This window comes from Triticum urartu, chromosome 1A, assembly GCF_056163025.1.
Source record: "Triticum urartu cultivar PI428250 chromosome 1A, HENAU_Tu73, whole genome shotgun sequence".
Classification (NCBI taxonomy): domain Eukaryota; kingdom Viridiplantae; phylum Streptophyta; class Magnoliopsida; order Poales; family Poaceae; genus Triticum; species Triticum urartu.
The window spans coordinates 335,054,763-335,070,052 of record NC_141873.1 but is presented as its reverse complement, the minus strand read 5'-3'; positions in this window follow the sequence as shown (position 1 = coordinate 335,070,052).

Below are 15,290 nucleotides of genomic sequence, written 5' to 3'. Positions count from 1 at the left end.
TTGATATTGAAGGTGTTTAACCACAGGCCGAAGTCGGGCCGGATGCAGAGGAAAGCCTCACACACGACGATGAACGCCGAAATGTTGAGGATGAAGTTCGGGGCTAGATCATGAGAGTCCAGCCCATAGTAGAACATGAGACCATGGACGAATGGATGGAGGGGAAACCCTAGTCCGCGGAGGAAGTGGTGAAGGAAAACTACCCTCTCGTGAGGTTCCGGGGTAGGGACGATCTGCCCCACAGCGGGCAGCTGATGCGCGATGTTCGCGGCTAAGTATTCGGCTCCGCGCAGCTTTTTGATGTCTCCCTCCGTGACGGAGGAGATCATCCACCTGCCTCCCGCTCCGGACATGGTTGGAGAAGGTTGAGGTGGAAGTGTGGACTTGGGCGCTAGAGCTCGAGTGTGCGAAAACGATGAGCAAAGGAGGAAGAAGGCGTGGATAGAAAGGTGAATCCTTATCCCTTTATATGCGCGGACGAAACTAAGCGTCCCCACTTGCCTGGTAAAACTCGCTTATCCCCCAAGCGCCGCAATTGATGGCGCGGTTGGGTTACCCACGCCCGTATTGATGAGAATCCCGTAATAAGGGGACACGATCTCTGCTTTGACAAGACGTGTCGAAAAACTGCCTCGCGTTATGTGCGGGGCTGGTTAAAAGAAACGGTTGGAACAATCACCGGGCCATGACGTAACATCATGCTGCCAAAACAAGCTAGCAAATTAGGTCTGCGAAAATATTATTCTCTCTACGGTGGAATGTGGAACTTATTTTGCAGGGTCGGACACTATCCTCGTTTTCAAGTTCTTCTGTGATGTATTCGGAGAAGGAACCCGCCTTGCAATGCCAAAGACAATACTGCGCGCCGGACTCATCGTCATTGAAGCCTGGTTCAGGGGCTACTGAGGGAGTCCTGGATTAGGGGGTCTCCGGATAGCCGGACTATCTCCATTGGCTGGACTGTTAGACTATGAAGATACAAGATTGAAGACTTCGTCTCGTGTCCGGATGGGACTCTACTTGGCGTGGAAGGCAGGCTAGGCAATACGGATATGGATATCTCCTCCTTTGTAATCGACCTTGTGTAACCCTAACCCTCTCCGGTGTCTATATAAACCGAAGGGTTTTAGTCCGTAGGACAACAATCACAACATACAATCATACCATAGGCTAGCTTCTAGGGTTTAGCCTCTTTGATCTCGTGGTAGATCTACTCTTGTACTACCCATATCATCAATATTAATCAAGCAGGACGTAGGGTTTTACCTCCATCAAGAGGGCCCGAACCTGGGTAAAACATCGTGTCCCCTGCCTCCTGTTACCATCCGGCCTAGACGCACAGTTCGGGACCCCCTACCCGAGATCCGCCGGTTTTGACACCGACAATTTGTGAAGCATGATGAGGGAGAAAATTTCAAGGGAGCACATGGTTTTCGCAAGGGCTGGTTAATGTTCATTGGGATTCCCCTGGATTACCGCACTACAGAGTACATCTCACAGGCTGTAGGCACTTTTGGAAAGTTTATTTTTTGGGATAGTGAGGATCCTTACCTCGTCCGGACTTTGGTTGAGGCTAGCTTTCCAGATACGCCGCTGGTCCCAAGGGGTGTTGGTTTTGGTGACTCTGTGGAATATGGAGTTGCTCAAGTGTCTTGGACTGCTGCATGTTATGTTCTAGGTGCAGACTTTGCAGATCAGATGTCGAACGATGAGGACCCAATGCCTTTGGATGGAAACCCTCACCCTTTGCCCGGTAATCTGGTTCAGGATAATTTGATGTTTGTCTTGCCACCATACCCAATGTTGGGATGGAATGATGCACCTGTTGTTGCTCCTCCTCCTCTGCATGTCAATGAGGAAGCGCCTGGTTGGGGTAATGGTGTGTGGGGCGAGGAAGCAGCGAACGAGCAAGCCCTCCAGCCTACTGCTCCCGAATAGGATCAAGTTTCAATTGTGATTGATCAACCAGAGGGATCAGTTTCTGTGGACCAACCAGAGCAAGGCTTTGATGATTTGCCTCTCCCAGATCCTCCTCAGCAGCCTCTCCCAGATCTTCAACAGCATATCCATGAGGAGAATCAGCTTGCAATTGTGCCTTACCAACCACCTGTGATTCAGCAGCATCAGATCTTTATTGGAATGGCACGCATTGTGGCTGGACCTCCTCTCCCTCCTGAGATGATTTGGAAGAGGTCTTTCCAAAATCTCATGTTCGATTTTTCAGTTAAGGAAGTGCCAAGGTCACTCTTCTTCCAACCGATGGGCACAGTCATATATTCCAAGAGGTCCTGGTCCATTGCTTTTGATGAATCAAGAAAGATGTCTTGTTTGACGGCCTCTTTGCCCATGGTTACTGCTGTCAGAAAGCCTGACATGGTAAAGCGTCTGGTGGCCAGAGCTTTATTTGAGGAACTGCCAGCTGATACAGTTTCTGTTTCTCAAGAGGTTGCATCTGCTAATTCTGCTTTTTCTGTCTCTGCTTAGTCGCCACCTCTGGTTTTCTTTGTGGAACAATCTACTGTGAGAAAGAGGAGAGAGAAGAAGAAGGCTCCTGTTGTTGATACGTCATTAAGACGTTGCACTCGGAGCGCGGCAAAACTGGATGGATTCAAAAATGTGGTTTTTGAGCAGCTCTCACTTCAGCCATCAAAGAAGCGCCCCCGCGCAAAGCCCATGGAGGACAAGGCCCAGCCCACTTCTACGGCTAACTCTGAAGATGCACAGACTACTGCACCACCACATACTCCGATTCGAGTTCTTCAGGCCATGGGCGCGGAGCTGGAGATTGATCCTTCTCTTCTATCAGTGGACAAGCTTATGGCTATTCCACAGGAGGATTCTTTTTCATCTTCAGCTTAATGTTTACGATATCTTTTATGTCGAGGCTGGGAGTGCCTGTTATGTTTGTTTTCTTTATGGTTGAACTGATATAGATCTGGGATGTGGCACTTTGTGGTTCTGAACTTTGTTATCTTTTGGATGGCATGGCATTGTGTGTCATGCTCTATTTGCTGTTCTATGCATCGGTCATTAATGAATCGTGTTACAACGCGTAGTTGGAAATTTTTATGTTGGAATGTTCGAGGTCTTAATTCTGAGGCTAGGCAGCGTTCTGTCAGGGAGAAAGTGACGGATAGTCAGTGTTCGGTGGTTTGTCTGCAAGAAACTAAATTATCCTCATGCTCGCGAACAACTATGAAAAGCATATGTCCCTATGGTTTTGATCAATTTGTTGAGTCTCCATCTAGGGGAGCCTCTGGGGGTCTTTTAGTTGTCTGGCGATCCGATGTGTTTCATGGCACTCTGCTAGAAGTTAAACCCTACGCCATTGTTATGCAATTTACCTCTGTCCATAATAACGAACAGTGGTTTCTGGTTAATGTGTATGGCCCCTGTCAGGGTGAATTGCGTGATGAGTTTGTTTCCTGGATCTATAATTTAGACATTGGCCCAGACAAAAAGTGGATGTTGATGGGGGATTTCAACTTTATTCGTTCCACTAAAAATAGGAATCTCCCAGGTGGTGATATCAATGATATGTTAATTTTCAATGAAATTATTGGCCATTTGGGACTGCTGGAACTTCCTTTAAAAGGAAGAAAGTTCACTTGGTCTAACATGCAGGACATCCCTCTCCTGGAACAGTTGGACTGGGTTTTTACCTCTGCTAGGTGGATTAGCATTTATCCCATGACACAAGTGACTCCTTTGGCTAAGACTGCATCTGATCATGTACCTTGTCTGGTTACCATCAGTACAACAATTCCAAAAGCTCATATCTTCAGGTTTGAAAAAATTTGGGTCCATCAGGCTGGTTTTATGGATTGTGTGCAAGAGGTCTGGACTCGTCCCTCTCATAAGACCCATATCTCAGCAATTATTGTGGATAAACTAAAGGCTTTGCATTTTTCTTTGAAGAAATGGCAAAAAGGTTTGTCACATATTAAAAGGTTAATTGAGAAATGTAACTGGGTAATTCTTTGGTTGGACAATCTTGAGGACATGAGATCTCTTTCAAGACCTGAGTTTAATTTCAGGAAAATCACTAAATTGCATCATGAGCATCTGTTGCACATGCAATATCTTTACTGGAGAAAGAGATGTACCATCAGGTATATCAAAGTGGGAGAGGAAAATTCCAAGTTCTTTCAGGCCATGTCAACTGAAAGATATAGAAAGAATTCCATCGCTAGCCTTTCATTGTCTGATGGCACAGTCACATCAAACCATGAGGAAATGGCCAAAGAGTTCTTGTTATCTTTCAAAAGCAGAATGGGGACGGTACGGCCAATATCTTTGGATGAAAACATATTGTCTTTAATACCTAGGGTTCAGGGCTTGGAGGTGCTCACAAAACCGTTTGATCTAAAAGAAATTGAACAGGTTATTAAAGACTTGCCTATTGATAAGGCCCCTGGGCCTGATGGTTTTAATGGCCTTTTTAAAAAAAGTGTTGGCGCATAATCTCTGCTGATTTTATTCAATTGGTTCATGAGTTCCATGCGGGAACAGTTCAGTTAGAAAATCTCAATGATGCATACATTACTTTGATCCCAAAGAAGCAGACACCTGAGAGTGTGGGAGACTTTAGGCCTATTTCACTCACCAGTGTTGGCCTAAAATTTCTTACAAAGCTTTCTGCTAACAGATTTCAATAGGAGATCACCAAATGTGTGCATAAAACCAATATGGCTTCATAAAATCAAGAACAATCCAGGATTGTCTTGCTTGGACCTTTGAATATATCTGTCAGTGCAATCAGTCTAAAAGGCCCATCCTTTTGCTAAAGTTAGACTTTGAAAAGGCTTTTGATTCTATCCAGCATGAGGCTATCATAAGGATTCTTGTTGCAAAAGGTTTTGATGACAGATGGATTATTTGGATTAAGCAGTTGTTGTCATCAAGCACTTCTTCTGTCCTACTGAATGGAGTTCCTGGTAAACATTTTAAATGCAAATGTGGAGTTAAGCAAGGGGACCCAATCTCTCCCTTGCTTTTTGTTATAGCGGCTGATCTCTTGCAGACATTGATCAATGATCTTCTTCAGCAAGGTTTAATAAGCAGGCCTCTGCCAACCCATGATCCTGATTTTCCTGTAGTCCAATATGCCGACGACACACTGCTTTTCTTAAATGCCGAAAAAGGTCAATTGGGGACACTGAAATTAGTATTATATTCTTTCTCAGGAGCAACTGGACTTTAGATTAACTATCATAAGTCCTCCATGTACCCTATTAATATGATTGACTAGGTTGCTACTGATCTTGCTGCCTATTTTGGATGTAAGTTAGGCAAAATGCCTTTCACATACCTGGGTCTGCCAGTGGGGAATGCCAGGCGAAAAATTGTGGATCTTCTTCCCCTTGTGGATTGTATGGAGAGAAGATTGACAGCAAGCTCTTGGCTTTTGCCTCAAGGGAGTAGATTGCAATTAGTAAACTCTGTCATTTCCTCTTTGCCTATCTTCTTCCTTTGCAGCTTGTCAATTCCTCGGGGTATTTTGAAACAGTTGGAAAGGATTCAGAGGCTATGTTTGTGGAGGAAATATGGGCAGGAAAGGGGCCATTCGCTGGCTGCTTGGCCACTTGTCTGCAGGCCTAAGTCGAAGGGTGGGCTTGGAATCTTAAACCTTGGTTTGCAAAATGATGCTCTCCTTCTGAAACATCTGAACAAATTTTATAATAAGATGGATGTGCCTTGGGTTCAGTTAGTTTGGGATTCTTACTATTATCAAAGGATTCCACATGATACCATTCTTTGTGGCTCTTTTTGGTGGAAGGATGTCTGCAAATTGATGGAGAATTTCAGAGCAGTTACTTCGGTTGAATTGCATAGTGGAGATATTGTGCTGTTCTGGTCTGATTATTGGCAACTAGGAAACAGTGATGTACCTCTTCAAGATCGATTTCCTAGACTCTATTCATATTGTCTCCACAAAAACCTCTCAGTCCGGGAAGTCTTTCAGGCTAGCAGTTTCCAAGAACTCTTTTACTTGCCTCTTTCCGAACAAGCCTTTCAGGAACTACAGCAGCTTTCCTCCTTAATGGTGTTCTTCCATTTGGACAGTACCTCTCATGACTCTTGGGGGTGGAGGCATGGAAAGAAGTCTGAATATACTGCAGAAAAGTTTTATGACTTTGTCTATCAGCCAATGGTAACTAACCCCATTCTGGGGTGGATATGGAAAAGCTGCTATACAATGTCGATTAAAATGTTTGCTTGGCTTGTAATAATGGATAGGGTTAACACTAAAGACATGATCCAGAGGAGGCATTGGAGGATTAATGAGGGACCAGAATGTGTTCTTTGTCCTACTGGGATTTTGGAGGACAGAAATCATCTCTTTTTCCAGTGCAATTTCAGTGTACGTGTGTGGAATTACCTGCAAATTATATGGAAATACAGTGATGACATGGTGGAGATTGCTTGCCATGCTAGAAAGGACTTCAAAAAACCTTTCTTTGGGGAGGTGATTTTCACTACATGGTGGAATATTTGGAAGGTTAGGAATGACAGAGCTTTCAGGAACATCAAGCCATCTTTCAAGATGTGGAAAAATGGCTTCATTCATGATCTCACTCTACTTTCTCACAGAATCAAACGGAACTATAGAGAATCCTTACTTAAGTGGATTGATTTTCTTCCTCCTTGAGGAGAGTTGCTTCTATGTAACACTGTAACTATTAGATGTAGTGGACCCCTCCTTTGTATAGCCTTGTTTTGTTTATTCTTTTCTTTGTTCTTGTTTCTTTTCCTCACCTTGAGGAAACACTGCATGGTTTCTGCTTTATTTTAATAAAATGCTGCGGGGTGTAAGCCCTGTAGTCTTCATGGTCAAAAAAAATTAAGGCATGGGGCCCATAGTCAGTGAGAGAGGGATTAGTTAGTGGCGTCATTAGCCACTAATGACGCCACCATGTCGACACTGCCAGAGTTAAGCCGCCGGCGACCTTCCCGCGCGGCGGAGTCCACCCGGGACGGCGCTACAGGAGGCGGCTGGGCGAGAGAAGGGCATAAGGAGGAGGCCCTCGCTCGCGCGCATCCAACAGAGCAGGTGGGAGGTCACGGGGTGGTCGGAGCTCGTCGGAAGTGAGCTCACGGCGGCGCCGGAATTCGGGTGAGTGCGGGGTTGTGGCTACGGTGCAGGGCAGGCCTAACGGGTGGGTGATTCGAGATCCTAGAGACTCCCTGAGTGCGTTGACATGCTCGAAGGCGAGCTTGCGTGGCCGTAGCCGCGGTGGCAGCATGGCCGGCGGCAAGGAGCTATCGGCTCCGGTGAAACTAGGGCTACGCGGTGTAAAAGAGGCGGGGAAGAGAGGGGTTCGGAGCGGGAGCTCACAGCGATGCCGAAGAGGAGGTCAGCGAGCCCAGGGAGGTCCTGGCGGTGCCGAATCGACCGAAGGCAAGCTCGGGTGCCCGAGGTTGAAGACGAGGCAGAAACGTCGTTGCGGTGCTCCCGCGGTCGAACGGACTGGTGTAGACAATGAAGGAGACGACGCTGGTCCTTCTGGATGCTTCGGCAAGGCGAGGGGTGGACGGTGGCCATGGTGGTTCTTGTCGGCGGCGGCGGGCACGTTCAGTGACGAGGGGGAGAGCGTTCAGGGGAGAGAGAAGGAGAGCCAGACGGCTCTGGGGATAGCGTGGCGTCGTCCGGACACGTCGAGGAGGAGCCAGGCAGGCAGGGAAGGAGGAGGTGGTCGGGCGCGTGCCGGTGCGCGGTGGCCACATGCCTCGCGTCCTTCTGGCGCGAGGTGGGAGATGGTGGCGGCTCTGGTGGGCTGGGCCGGGTTAGTGGGCCACTAGGTGGGCTGTGCAGGTAACCTCAGGTGGGTTCTCTCTCTCTCTCTCTCTCTCTCTCTCTCTCTTTCTAATTCTTTTCTGTTTTTCTATTTCTTCTGTAGTGTCAGGGCTTTATTAAAAATACTTAGGCACACTCAAAAATCATGAAACTTTCTCAAGCCCACTGTTTCGTATATATCCAACAGTAAACATTTAAGTTTATGATTATTTGGACATTTAAAATATTCTATAGCATTTAAATGTCCAAATGCAAATAGAGTATGATTTAATTCAGAGCCCAAATAGGTCATGGAAAAATGTGCATCACCTCTGGTTACTGTTTACAGCATTTTCCATAAATGATGAACATTTTTTAATGCCATTTGGATTTACTATAAATATTTTAGGTGAACCTAGTGAATTCCTTTGATGCCAGGGTTTTAGGCAATCCCCATTTCAAATTTCAAACAAATATAGACATGATGCAAGGATGCTTCTGAAACTAATTGCAATCAAACTCTAGGGTTGTGACATGCCAGGGCCGTGGTATGTTCCTTGGTGCAGAGGGAGCGTTCCATGTTTCCTTCAACGCTATAACTCCGCGTGGTCCGGGCATCTTGAGTTGGAGATAGGTGTAGTGCGGGACTGGATTGAAGCGAGCGAATGCGGTTTGCTCAAGCAGTGCATGGTAGCCACTGCGGAAGGGGACGATGTCGAAGATCAATTCTTTGCTACGGAGGTTGTCCGGCGAACCGAAGACCACTTCCAATGTGATTGAGCCCATGCAGCGGGACTCTACACCGGGTATCACTCCTTTAAAGGTAGTTTTAGTGGGCTTGATTCTTGATGGATCAATACCCATCTTGCGGACTGTGTCCTGATAGAGCAGGTTAAGGCTGCTGCCGCCATCCATGAGGACTCGCGTAAGGTGGAATCCATCGATGATTGGATCGAGGACTAATGCGGCCGAACCTCCGTGACGGATACTGGTCAGATAGTCCCTGCGATCGAAGGTGATCGGACAGGCCGACCATGGGTTGAATTTTGGGGAGACTGCTCTATCGCATAGACATCCCTTAGCGCGCGCTTGCGCTCCCTCTTGGGGATATGGGTGACGTATATCATGTTCACCATTTTGACTTCGGGGGGAAATTTCTTCTGGCCCCTTGTTTTCGGTGCACGAGGTTCCTCGTCGTCATCCTCACTGGGCGACCCTTTATCCTTATGTTCGTCATTTAACTTGCCGGTCTGTTTGAAGACCCAACAGCTTCTGTTGGTGTGGTTGGCAGGCTTATCAGGAGTGCCGTGGATCTAGCAGGGTCGATCAAGTATTTGGTCCAGGCTTGATGAACCGTCTTTGTTTCGTTTGAATGGCTTCATCCGTTGACCGGATTTGGAGCCACTGAATCCGGCGTTGACTACCGTATTCTCTATATCATCATTGTTGCTCCGACGCTTATGTTTGTTGCATCGGGGTCTTCCGTTGCTGTTTCGGGCTCCAGAAGTGACAGGGTCACTGGTACTGTTACCGTTGTGGGCTAGCCAGCTATCCTCACCCGCGCAGAAGCGAGTCATTAGTGCTATAAGGGCTGCCATGGACTTTGACTTTTCTTGGACGAGGTGTCGGGCGAGCCATTCGTCATGGATGCTGTGTTTGAAGGCCGCTAGGGATTCGACATCCAGATAGTTGACAATCTGGTTCTTTTTAATTAGGAACCTGGTCCAGAATTTCCTGGCCGGGTCTCTGGGCTATTGGACTAAATGACTGAGGTCATCGGCATCCGGAGGCCGGACATAAGTACCTTGGAAGTTGTCTCTAAAGGCATCTTCCAAGTCTTCCCAGCTTCCAATAGAGTTTTCTGGGAGGCTGTTTAACCAGTGCCTAGCTGGCCCCTTGAGTTTTAAGGGGAAGGTATTTGATGGCGTGTAGATCATCACCGCGAGCCATGTGAATGTGGAGAAGAAAATCTTCAATCCATACCGCGGGATCTGTTGTGCCGTCGTATGATTCGATGTTCACGGGTTTAAACCCTTCAGGGAACTCGTGCTCCATTACCTCATCGGTGAAGCATAGGGGGTGTGCGGCGCCTCTGTATCGGGCCATGGCATGGCGCAGTTTGGATGGAGTCTGTATGTGGTTTTCAGCCCGGGGTTGGTTATGTTTATCGCACCAGGCTTGATAGCCCTCCTCTCGCGCCAGAGCACGCCCCCGTGATTCCATATATTGACCTGGTCTGACCAGCCCTATTTTCCAGGTCCTATCGTAGGTCGTATTTGTATCCCCGAGCTGTTGTTTCTCTGCTCTTACGGCGGGGATGGTGCGGGCTGGTGTTCGGTTTGAGTTTTCGTTCTGTCCTGACCACGCGGTGGGCGGTCAGGTCCGTCAGCCGCGTTACGCGTGGGTGGTATAGGCTCCAGCGCCTCGTCATCGAATTAGGGTAGCAGCTTGCGCCTTTGGTAACTCTTTGTTGGGCGTTCAAGGCCGTATTCTTCGGCTGCCAGGACGTTAGTCCATCTGTTGTTGAGCAGGTCTTGGTCAACATGAAGCTTCTGATGTTTCTTTTTTAGGCTTCTAGCCGTGGCTATTAGCCGCCGCTTGAAGTGTTCTTGTTCGAGGGGTTCCTCTGGCATGATAAAATCTTCATCGCCGAGGCTTACGTCATCCTCGGAGAGTGGCAGATAGTTGCTGTCCTCCGAGTCGTTGTTCCCTGTTTGTTCGTCAGGGTCAACTTTCCCGTCCTACCGATCATCCCGTTCGGATGTTGGTTCGATAGGGTCTTCTTGGTCTTCGGCGTTCTCCGGAGTATCATTGTCTTCGGTGCCGGTATTGATGTTCTTATCGCGGCGCGATATAGAGCGGCGCCGCTGACGTTAATGTTTCGGCGGTATCTCAGGAGGTTCGTCCTCGACTGGGTATTTCTCGTCATCGTCGTCGCCGTTTTTAGGTGTATCCACCATGTATATGTCATACGAGAAGGTGGCTGTCCAACGTCCAGTGACCGGCAGGTTTTGGCCCTGCTCCTCTCCGGCATCGTGGTCCATACCGTCGATGTCTTCGGAGGCATAATCAAGCATGTCGGTTAGGTCCTCGACAGTGGCTATGAAGTGGTTGGTGGATGGGAAGTAAAATTCCCTATTCCCAGCCCCTAGTCCAGGCTGGGCGTGATTCAGAAGCGGTTCCTCTGTGATGACGAGGGATCGCATTAAGTCCGGAGCCTCATTTAAGAGAGGGGTTTGGACGGGGTCGGAAGTTTGTGGGCCGAGCTTGCGTGACGCGGGCCTCCAGGGTTTGAAATTAGTGTCCAGAGAAGTGTCCGGCCTTGCAATGATTTCCGTAGACGCTATTCTCTCGGTGTTGAGCTGTAAGGCCGCAGAGAGTCTGGCGGGCTCTAGACTCCCGTCTTCAGACCTGATGACGCGCTCCGGATCTAAGGTCGGAGCGGTGGTTAGGCCACGAACCGTTGGAAGATCAAGTCTCCTCGGATATCGGCGACATAGTTCATATTTTGAAAACCGATCTGGTGACCAGGGGCGTAGCTGTCGATCTGCTCCAGGTGGCCAACCGAGTTGGCATGTAGTGCAAAGCCACCGAATACAAAGATCTAGCTAGGGAGAAAAATCTCCTTCGCGGCAGCATTGTTGTAGAAGATTGATGGAGCCATCGAGCCTTTCGACGACGACACAATGGAACTCTCAATGAAAGCACCGATGTCGGTGTCAAAACCGGCGGATCTCGGGTAGGGGGTCCCGAACTGTGCGTCTAAGGATCGATGGTAACAGGAGACAGGGGACATGATGTTTACCCAGATTCGCGCCCTCTTGATGGAGGTAATACCCTACTTCCTGCTTGATTGACTTTGATGAGTATAGGGGTTACAAGAGTTGATCTACCATGAGTATAGGGGTTCGCCGGAGCGGCGCAAGTGCACCACCTCTAACGGTGTCTGCACATGCAGGAGGAACGTCATGCGGTGGACTGCTAGGTCCGATCACACAACCGGCGGCAAGTGGCGGTGTCTATTCACAACACATGCAAACCCTAGTGACATCATCAAAGCAATCAACCGCATGAGTGTGTTGCACCCCCACTTTATATAGGCATTTGTCGAGGGCTCAACACTTGGGCCTCGCACGGACCCTAAAGCCCATAAGTCTACTCAGCCAGAATCCGAACACAACTCGGATCACATCCGACCCGTGTCCTTGGATCCGACCTCATAGGTTCCTTCCCATAAGCGCGCAGCCTCTTAGGTTCAAGCCAGCTTGGTCGTAGTTCGGATCACCTCCGAACTACACGGTTGGTAGCGGCCCCTAGCAAGGCATGCCGAACACCAAGCAGACTATGAAGCTGGTTAGGCGAACCTGTACATCATACTTCCATTGCTTTTGCCACACGATATATGTTGTTGGGCTCAAGGCAAGTCTGTCATCCTTGTGCTAGCCCGACCTCTTTCTCATTCCAGTGATGTCGACCACAAACCAGATTATCTCATAATCCTTGTAGCATGGCCAGGCTTATCCTGGTCGGATCACACGAGGGGCCCAGAGTATATCTCTCCTGATCGGAGGGGCAAATCCCATCTTGCACGACCATGTCTCGCAGCATGGGTCTGGACAAGCCCGAAACCTACCTTTGTAACTACCCAGTCACAGAGTAGCATTTGGTTGGCCCAAAGCAAGTCCGTCACCATCCCGGGTACATGTGCCAGCTCAGGTGTTAGGACATAGAACGTATGTTGTACTAGAGACTCACAGATGAAATATCGTTGCGTATCATAGTTGGGTCTGTCCGACTCGGACCTTATCTCAACTCGGATCTGACTACGTCGAATCCGACCAGATCCTTCCGAGTCCATATTATCAGGTTTGCATCCAATGCTCCATGGCTAGTGAAACCAAGCCATCGACCGTTTCATATGCTAGTCTAGTCGGTTGTGCGTCCACACAGCCCTTTCGACTAGGGACCTTTTAGGACAGTCGTCATACAATGTATAGTCCCACAAACAAGTCACGTACTTGCTGATACACATCATTGATAATGTCCAAGGACTATCTTTATTCATAAACACATAGGAAATATCATCGTACATGATTGCCTCTAGGGCATATCTCCAACAACTATCACCAAGTTACTAGAACTTCATGATGAACTATAATATGCAAGGGATGACGAAAATGATTCCCAAGCTCTTCGCGATGCGGAAATTAGCAAAGGTAGAAATCAAGAAAGAGCATCAAGTGTTGATGGTTAACAAGACCACTGGTTTCAAGAAAAAAGGGCAAGGGAAAGATAGGGAACTTCAAGAAGAATGGCAAGCAAGTTGCCACTCCCGTGAATAAGCTCAAAGCTGGACCTAAGCTTGAAACTAAGTGCTTTTACTGCAAAGGGAATGGTCACTTGAAGCGGAACTGCCCCAAATGCTTGGCAGATCAGAAAGATGGCAAAGTAAACAAAGGTATATTTGATATACATGTTATTGATGTGTACTTTACTAGTGTTCATAGTAGCCCCATGCTATTTGAGGGCGAAGTGACGATGTGTGTTGGAAGTGATTCCAAGATTGATAAGATCACCATCGCACACTCCCTCCACCTTCGGGATTAGTGTTGGACCTAAATAAATATTATTTAGTATTTGCGTTGAGCATGAATATGATTGGATCATGTTTATTGTAATACGGTTATTCATTTAAGTCAAAGAATAATTGTTATGTTGTTTACATGAATAAAGCCTTCTATGGTCATACACTCAATATAAATGATTTATTGAATCTCGATTGTTGTGATACACATATTCATAATATAGATGCCAAAGGATACAAAGTTGATAATGATAGTGCAACATACGTGTGGCACTGCCGTTTAGGTCATATTGGTGTAAAGCACATGAAGAAACTCCATGCGGATGGACTTTTGCAATCACTTGATTATGAATCATTTGATACTTGCGAACCATGCCTCATGGGCAAGATGACTAAAACACCGTTTGCCGGAACAATGGAGCGAGCCAATGACTTATTGGAAATAATACATACCGATGTATGCAGTCCAATGAGTGTTGAGGTTCGCGGCAGGCATCGTTATTTTCTGACCTTCACAGATGATTTCAGCAGATATAGGTATATCTACCTAATGAAACACAAGTCTGAAACATTTGAAAAGTTCAAAGATTTTCAGAGCGATGTGAAGAATCATCGTAACAAGAAAATAAATTTTCTACGATCTGATCACGGAGGATATTATTTGAGTTGCGAGTTTGGCTTCATTTAAAACAATGTGGAATAGTTTCACAACTCACGCCACCTGGAACACCATAGCGTAATGGTGTGTCCGAACGTTGTAACTGTACTTTCTTAGATATCATGCGATCTATGATGTCTCTTACCAATTTACCACTATCATTTTGGGGTTATGCATTAGAGACAGCTGCATTCACATTAAATAGGGCACCGTCTAAATCCGTTGAGACGACACTGTATGTACTGTGGTTTGGCAAGAAACCTAAGCTGATGTTTCTTAAAGTTTGGGATTGCGATGCTTATGTGAAAAAGCTTCAACCTGATAAGCTCGAACACAAATCGGAGAAGTGCATCTCCATAGGATACCCAAAAGAAACTGTTGGGTACACCTTCTACCACAAATCCGAAGGCAGGATCTTTGTTGCTAAGAATGGATCCTTTATAGAGAAGGAGTTTCTCCCGAAACAAGTGAGTGGGAGGAAAGTAGAACTTGATGAAGTAATTGTACCTTCTCTCAAATTGGACAGTAGCACATCAGAGAAATCTGTTTCCCGTGATGTCTACAACAACTAGAGAGGAAGCTAATGATGATGATCATGAAACTTCAGATCGTGTTACTATTGGACATCGTAGGTCAAACAGAGCACGTTCCACACCAGAGTGGTATGGTAATCCTGTTCTGGAAGTCATGTTACAAGACCATGATGAACCTACGAACTATGAAGAAGCTATGATGAGCCCAGATTCCGACAGATGGCTTGAGGCCATGAAATCTGAGATAGGACCATGTATGACAACAAAGTGTGGACTTTGGTGGACTTGCCCAATGATCGGCGAGCCATTGAGAATGAATGGATGTTCAAAAGGAAGATGGACACTGATGGTAGTGTTACTATCTACAAAGCTCAACTTGTCGCAAAAAGGGTTTCTTGGCAAGTTCAAGGAGTTGACTATGATGAGACTTTCTCACTCGTAGAGATGCTTAAGTCTGTCCGCATCATGTTGGCAATTGCCGCATTTTATGAAATCTGGCAAATGGATGTCAAAACTGCATTCCTTAATGGATTTATTAAAGAATAGTAGTATATGATGAAACCATAAGGTTTTGTCGATCCTAAAGGTGCTAACAAAGTGTGCAAGCTCCAGCGGTCCATCTATGGACTGGTGCAAGCATTTCGGAGTTGGAATATACACTTTGATTAGGTGATCAAAGCATATGGTTTTATACAGACTTACGGTGAAGCCTGTATTTACAAGAAAGTGAGTGGGAGC